Here is an 8,938-nt window from a genome sequence, read left to right as displayed (position 1 = left end):
CTCTTGAATATTTGTTTGTCTAGGAATGTTCCTTGACAAAGAATCATATATGTCAAGAAGTCAGTGGGAGTCTTGTTGATCTTGAAAAGTTTCAGGAGACAAATCGAGAATAAACATTTTAGTTATCACTACCACACGACCTGAGGTTGATAACCTATCGTGTTGACATATTCTTGTTTCTGTGCTCATTCCAGTTAAGTTGACTATGCATGTGAATTTTCTGAGTTCTCATTTGACTACATAAGTCAATGCATGTAACATCTGGACTCTCATGTATATTATTTATTCATTTAATTCTTAAGGAATATTGAGCGACTCAACGAGCTGACGCTACAACTCGTCAAGTAGAGACATGTGCGGCCGCATAAGATTAATGACCTACTCGACGAGCCTGAGAGTTGACTTGCCAAGTAGACGCTATGAAGTGAAACCCTAAATCCCCGTATTTGGGGCCTATATAAGGACACTTATAGCCTCATTTGCGGATCATCAACTGCTCAATCTTACTGTGTGAAACCCTAATCGGGTGTAGTGTGCTAAGAGAGCCTCCAAGTTAATCTTGAAGGATTTTAGTGCATCTTTGAGGAAGACGAGGAGCTTGTTCATCAAGGGACAAGAAGGAGCTGTTGGGTGTTCATGCCTTTTCGACCAGAGATATAAGAGGAAGGTAAAAAGCTTGAACCTTTTCCCTTTATTTGGTTAGATCTCATGGGTTGAGAAATTAGGGTTTTCATCTCATTGGTTGGGACTTTGAGCATGCCAAGTTTTCAAGAGGTTTAGACCTCAGATCTGGACCTTATGAGGTACCTAGAGCCTAAAGGTCCCAACTTTACCCATCCATGTGAGGAGTATGGCGTTTAACACCTTGTAAGAATATGTATTGGTAGATTGGAACAAAACCAGAATACATGAACGTAAAGATCAAAACTTTACGTGACAATCGAGCCATAGGATGGTAGATCTAGTGTTTGGAGTAATAGATCTACCTTAAACCGTATGAATGAGAAATCAGATCGAAGGGACTCGCCGAGTCCTAGAGCAGACTTGACGAGTCGATTAGGGTTTGTCCTGATAAGCTAGCGATGTTATAGCTCGGCGAGTTAGGGGTTAACTCGACGAGTTGGACCTTCACGAGACTTCTAAGGAATGAATGGCCTCGGCGAGTCACGCGAGTGCACTTGGCGAGTCAGGTCAAACCTGAGCTGTTGACTCTAGTTGACTTCCGTTGACTTTAGGGTTTGGTCAACATGAGTGTTGGAGACCATGGAAGGGTAAAATGGTCATTTACCTATTCCAAGAGTTAGAGAGAAAGAGAGAACAACCTTTGGTGTAATTGAGTATGAGTAGGGTATTAATTAGAGATAATTTTCCTATGTGTTAGGTAGAGGCTAGTTCGAGGGTTCCAAGTACGATACTTTTACTTGCTAGCTTACGAGGTGATCTTCTCACTATACTTACCATGAGTGGTACCTTTGTGTGATTGAAATGTTTGTTGTGCTTACTTGTGTAATTTAATACTATGCATTATGTCTTTGTGATTTATGCTGAGTATTGTTATTATGAGCTTACTGAGTTGGGACCGGAGGGTCCCACTGAGACATATCGACTGGAGGGTATTATTGAGTTATAGCCTAGAGTGGCTAATGAGTTATGTGTGGTATTTTGGGGAACTCACTAAGCTTTGTGCTTACCGTGTTATATGTTATGTGTTTCAGGTACTTCTAAGGATCACGGAAAGGCGCCGGCTTGATTGTACACACACATCAGCGAAAGAGTTATGGTTTGGAGGATCCTGGAGTTTTGATATATGAACAGTTTTGATATAAGATTTGATAATTCGACATTGTGACGTTCTGTAATTTCATTATTAAGATAAATGTGTGTTTAAATAGAAAAATACGTTGTTACAAGTTGGTATCAGAGCGTTGGTTTGAGGGATTTGGATGCACCCTCGGGTGTGTTTGGACTCAAACTATGGATTTGAGAAATTTTTTCAAAAGAAACGTTTCTTTGTAAACAAGAAAGAGCTTTAAGAGGAAACAAGTTGGAGCAGTGTATACAATCAGCCAGAGCCCGAGCGGTGATTTCTCAAAATCCCCTTACATTTATGTTATGAGATATTTATGAAGTATTCTATTAGAAATTTCATGATAGGAAGTAGGCTAGGTATTTCATATTCTTGGGCTAGAGTTGCTTGATTTGTGATGCCTTAGCCTTGGAGGTGCTTTGATCAGTGTTATATGTTATTTTCTCTGAGTATGTGCTAAGTTCTGATTCAGGAGGTAATCTAGGAAGAGATACCTAGATGAGTTTGTGAGGCGTCTTTTGAGAGAGTATTCTGTGCTTTGTCAGATATAGAGTATTTGTGAATTAGAATCCTAGGAGGAGAACTTCGGGTGACTACAGGATTGGTGTGGAAGGTAGTATTGGGCCCATACTACTGAAAGCACCAGATGTGCAGGCATCCTAAGTAAGAATCCTTAGGATGATAAGGAGCATGTAGGGGCGAGTGATCGAGTGTGAGTATACTCGAGTGAGTCTCTGATGATTTTGTGTTGTGTTTCAGAGACATCATGGTAGTTACACGCCACACCCAGAGAGTAGTGGAGTTAGCGATAACGAGATTCGCAGGATAATTCACGAAGAGATGGCCGCAGCCATTCAAGAGGCTATTTCAGAGATTTTCGCGTCTATCAAGACCACTCTTATCGAGACAATTTGATGAGCGATACACTGCTGTTTCCTAGGCGATTGCTGCTACAGCCACCGCAGCTGTCGCTGCTGCTACACCACAGGGGGGCGACTCGTTGCTGTACCGAGAGTTCATCAACACGAAGCCACCAGAGTTTGATGGGACTCAGGATCCGATTGCTATAATGAGATGGATCTCTGATATCGAGGGATGTTTCTACACCTGTTCATGTCAGGAGCATTTGACGGTACGGTTCGCGTTGAACCAGCTTCGCTTGGGGGCAAAGGACTGGTGAAAGTTTGTGATGGCCAGTTTTACTCTTGCAGAGCATGTTCCAGTGACTCGGGGGAGGTTTGTTGATATGTTACAAGATGAGTATGTTCCCCCGGTGGATAGGGAACGGTTGGCCCAAGAGTTTATATCTCTCAGATAGAAGATAGATTCGGTGACTGTGATTATGCGGATGTTTCATGAGAGGGCGTTGTTCTGCCCTGAGCATGTGTTGACTCAGCAGGCACGCATGAGCCGATATTTGAGCAATATGAGGAGGGATATTCTAGACTGGTGAAAAATGCCATGAGGAGGGAGATCGAGCTGGAGACTCAGGCCATGTAGGATGCGGAGTCTCTAGGGAGAGACCGGCGGCCGGCACAGTGGCAGTCGGTAGACAAGCAGGCTAAGCCCACTGATTCGAGATTTGGTGGCTAGAAGGGCTGCACTTGTGGCAAGTGCGGCAAGAGTCATGAGGGAGCTTGCCATGCGGGGATTTGCTACAAATGTGGCAAGGAGGGGCACATGGCGAAGGATTGCCCCAAGGGATTTGTAGTCTTTTTCACTGCAATCAGACTGGCCATCGGAAGGTTGAGTGCCCTCAGCTTGTTCAGGAATCAGCCCATGTAACATCGCAAAATGAAGAAACAAAATTTTTTGATTAATTATTTTACTTCAGAAATAGCTCACAGAAAACATAAGTAAAATGGTTTCAACACCAATTCACAGATTGCAAGTCTCAAGCACCATAAAAGTTAAGTGGTAAAATATCAGAGTACAATCCCATAACACTAAATGCGGAAATCGTGTGTGTGTGATGCACTGCTACACCACCGGCTCCTTCCCCTTGGATGAAGAGGTACCTGAAACCAAAACTGAAATTGTAAGCACAAAGCTTAGTGAGTTCCCCCATCATACCAAACAACATACATATTGTAAGGTAGATCTGGGGTACCCGACATACCCATGTCAAGCCATTATAGGGTGCTGACCTACCCATGTCAAGCCGTTATGGGGTACTAACCTACCCATGTCAGGCTATTCTAGGGTGCCGACCTACCCTCCGGTCTATCACAATCGGACATGAGGACTATTTCACTCCCTACTACTAGCATATAATATCATATCATAATCATGTTGAAATATAAACATATCAGACAATAGCAAACCAGACAATCATCACAAAGACAATTGTCTTCAGTAAACAACTACTAGTGGGTCGACCTTGGTACCTTAGACCCACTTCTACTGGAAGGTAATTCACCTCAATGTCGTGTAGTGTCTATACTGCTCTCGGTGTGAAGATCGACTCTCCTCGACTCCTCAGTCCCTACACGACAACTGTTCTAAGTTATCAATTCGTACTCATAACCCCTACAAGGGTCAACTCAAATCTGGGTCAAAGTCAACTTTTGGTCAAAGTCACCCTCCAGTTGACTTGACTCACCGAGTTGGTATACCAACTTATCGAGTCCCTATTCTATCAAAATGATACAATCCCCGACTCTACTCGTCGAGTCTAGCAAGAGCTCGATGGGTTCTCCTTCAACCATAATGTCAGGACCAACTTCAACCGACTCGCCGAGTTCATCCTTGAACTAGTCGAGTTCATCTTCATCATATCAATGTGTTCAGTCTATGACTCGCCGAGTTATATGAACAACTCACCGAGTCCGTCTTCAATGGTTGGGAGATTCCCTTGGGCTAACCGAGTTTGCTCATACACTCGCCGAGTCCCATGATTCCTAGATCCATAATCATGTCCATCTTTGTTGAGTCCCCTTCTAGACTCAACCAGATCCCTCGAAAACAGAAAAGGTTGGGGAACCATACCCGACTCACCGAGTCCCATGGATGACTCGTCGAGTCCCCCAAAGTCCTTGTCTATAAACTTGATTTCTGCTGAACTCATCCCTTCCAGAGGGTAGATCTGACCTCCTAGGGTCGATATAACACGTAAAGTCACGGATTTTACGTCCATGCATGGGTCTTTAAGCTCAAAAGAACCAAAAATGAGGTCTACAAGATGCATGGGGCTCTCATGGCCTTAAAGTTGGCACCTTTATTCCATGAAAATCCTCCAAGGCTCAAGATCTGAAGCCCTTTCTCTATATTACATTATAAGACCCGAAAATGGCTTAGAAATGCCCCAAAGATGTCAAGATCCAAGCCCTAAAGTAGATTTAACAAGTTAGAAGTCAAGGTAGGAGCTTTTTACCTCAAACAAGCTGAAAATGAAAGCAAACCTCTGGATCTACTAACTTCCTCTTGAATCTCCAAGTCTTTCCTTCCTTCTTCAAACTTGAAATCACAAAGAATGGCACAAAAATAGCTCAGGAACACTCAAAGGTTGATTAGGGTTTTGTGAGCAGGGTTTGGAGGTGATGGAGGCTGGGGTGGAGGTCTTATAAAGTGTTTAAATAGGGTGGAAACCCTCAAATTTAGGGTTTCACTCAGACAGCTCCTACTTGCCGAGTCGGTCGCTTAACCCCCCCCCCCCCCCCCAGCGCCGATATGCAGCCGATCCTACTCGACGATTTGGGCGTCCAACTCGTCGAGTTCGAATGTAAAATATGAATTTTCTTGAATTTAATACGTACCTGAAACCGGGTGTTACAGCTCTCCCCCACTTATTTTAGACTTCGTCCTCGAAGTCTGCTACTGAGTCCTGAAAAAGCTCAGGGTAGTGCTCCCTCATATCTTCCTCTGGCTCCCAAGTCCATTCCGACCCCTTGCAATGTTGCCATTGCACCTTCACCATCTCCACCTTCTTGTTCCTAAGATCCTTCGACTTCCTGTTGAGGATCGCCACTGGCCGCTCGATATAATTCAGGCTGTCATCCACCTGAATATCCTCCAAAGGCACCACCACCGAATCATCCACCAGACACTTCCATAGTTGGGAGACATGAAAAGTGTTATGAATCTGACTGAGTTCGGTTGGAAGGTCCAGCCTATATGCCACCTTGCCCACACGAGCTACAACCCTGAAAGGTCCAATATATCTGGGGCGCAACTTGCCCGGCTTCCTGAATCGGATGACGCCTTTCCAAGGCGACACCTTCAGAAGGACCATATCGCTGACCTGGAACTCCAGGTCCGAACGATTCTTGTCGGGATAATTTTTCTAACGACTATGAGCAGTCTGAAGCCTGCTCCTAACCTTTTAAATCCTCTCTGTCATCTTGAGCACCACTTCGGTGCTCCCCATAACCCTTTGACCAACCTCACCCTAGCATATCGGGGTCCTGCACTTCCTCCCATACAACATCTTGAAGGGAGGACGGTCGATACTTGCATGATAGTTTTTACTATAGGAAAACTCCACCAAATGAAGGTAAGTATCGCAACTACCTCCGAAGTCTAAAACATACGCCCGCAACATATCCTCCTAAGTCTGGATGGTCCGCTCGCTCTAACCATCTATCTGCAGGTGAAAAGCGGTGCTAAAGTGCAGAAGACTACTCAGCTCGTCATGAAATTTCTTCTAGAACATGGAAGTGACCACACATACCTGTCTGAAATCACAGAGACCGGCACTCCATGTCGAGCTACTACCTCTCGGATGTAGAAATCGGCCAGTCTCTCGGCCGAGATGCTCTCCTGGATCGGTACGAGATGGGCACTCTTGGTCAACCGATCCATGATAACCCAAATCAAATCCACTCCTTGTGCGGTCCTGGGAAGCTTTGTGATGAAATCCATAATAATATCTGATGGGTTTTAGCCATATGAACATTCCTATGTGCACATGCAAACCCTAATGCTTGGATCTAGGTTTCTCTAATTAAACATGCTTTGAATCCAAGACTTCTAATAACTAATTAGGTATAAGAACAATACAAAATCAGATCTGGAAGTTTACCTTTGAATCTCTTGTTTGATCTTGTTGTCTTGGAGCTCTAGAGTCACAATTGTCACTCCTCTAATGGCTTACAAACACCAACTAGCAAAGAGGATGATTTGAGAGAGAGGAGAAGGAAGATTCGGCCAGGGTTTCTTTACTTTAGAAGAGATGCCGATTTCCCTTACCCAAGGGGTCTATTTATACTTGTAAGGCTCTTTGAGTTTCACTCTAAAACCTTGGCAGGATAACTATTACTCAAAGCAATCCAAATCCCTTCCAAGATAATGCCTTGGACGGATTTAAGGCTTATCCTAGCCTAGAAATCATCCAACCTCTATCCAAGAAGAATTTACAGCCCAAAGTGTAACTATCAAACAATTGACAGTTTATACCCCTTTGTTTAATTAATCTCTCTAAGTCACCAAATTAATTCCTAATTAATTCATGACTTATATCAATCAAACAAAAATATTATTATTCCTTATATTATACTTATAATATATTAATAATATTTATTCTCTCATAATAAATCATCCTGTCAAGTTGCTACGGTGAAGGCAACCCAAAAGGACCAAGTACAATCGGGTCAAATACTTGCCTAATATAGTTGCAGCCTTAGACACTATTCCAACAGTCTCCCACTTGGATAAGTCTAGTAACTATATGCACAAGTACAATTCGATTTGCAATCGTAGCTCTCAAAGACGCTATCAAACTCTGATCAATCTTGTCCTTTAGATAAGGGATCGTACAGTCCTCTGTTAGATATCATGCTGACAATTCTATGGAATGATTAGTCAAGCATTTAGGTTTCTCGATCTCTTATTTATTTGACATAAAACTTAATCGAACACATCAATTCAGTTCTGACCGGGCCCGGCACATAAGTCAAATCAAATCATCGAGCGGCCGAGATATTGCTTTTAACCTCTTAGGATAAAAGTAACAAAAAAAAACATAGACTTATATGCATTTACTTATTCATTAATCAATTATACACAACAATGCGTTTTATAACACCAAGTTACTGATGCGTTTTCGCATTATCAACGTAGAACCAATTAACAAATAACAAACCATATATCTAGGTTTTAAGACTATATGATATTATCGTCTTGCGATCACCCTTTTATATCATATTCCATAAGGTAATTCCAGCAAGCGCGGGTTTGTTCCAATGCTCCAAACCAGTTCATAAGCACTCATGAACGTCGCAGCAATCTTTTACTATGTCTAATACTATTTAGACAATCTACGCACCGATTCATGACAATAATCATTCATATCTACTTCCGACATATGAACGATTGTGGATAATTTGAATAATTCAATTATTCTCAATAAACTCAATTATTCTGGAAGTCAAAACATACAAAGTGAAACAATAGTTAAACAATTAACATAAGACAGTAACATTACTCATAAATAAAACTCCTTTATTTAATCATCAAATGTTAATTACATTTATCTATTACACGTTTCTAATACTATCTAATTTATGCTAATATCATCCTTCAGCCAAATAGTCCTAGCATGCTGCAAGTGCTTAACCCTACTCAGTCCCTTCGTAAGCGGATCTGCTGGGTTATCTTCTGATGATATCCTATTCTCTACGAGTTGTCCTTCTTCTACACGATGTCTAATAAAGTGATATTTTTTGTCGATATGTCGTGATCTACCATGATCTCTCGGTTCCTTGGTCAAGGCGACTGCTCCTTCATTATCACAGAAAATCTCCATGGGCTCCTTTATGGCGGGTACAACTCCAAGATCACCAATGAAGTTCTTCAACGATATTGCCTCTTTTGACGCTTCACTCGCTGCAATGTACTCTGATTCGCACGTTGAATTAGCTACGGTTTCCTTCTTGGAACTTTTCCAAGTCACTGCTCCTCCATTCAGGGTAAAGACCCAGCCCGTCTGCGAAGGGTAATTGTCCCTATCGGTCTGAAAGCTGGCGTCACTGTACCCTCGCACCTTCAAGTCATCACTCCCTCCGAGGACTAAAAACCATTCCTTTGTCCTCCGAAGGTACTTAAGGATATTTTTCACTGCAATCCAATGAGCTCTGCCAGGATTCCCTTGATATCTGCTAACCATGCTCAAAGCAAAGGCTACATCAGGGCGAG

This window comes from Lactuca sativa, chromosome 2 (assembly GCF_002870075.4).
Source record: "Lactuca sativa cultivar Salinas chromosome 2, Lsat_Salinas_v11, whole genome shotgun sequence".
In the NCBI taxonomy this organism is placed as follows: Eukaryota; Viridiplantae; Streptophyta; class Magnoliopsida; order Asterales; family Asteraceae; genus Lactuca; species Lactuca sativa.
The sequence above is the reverse complement of the archived record's forward strand: the minus strand, read 5'-3'. Positions refer to the sequence as shown.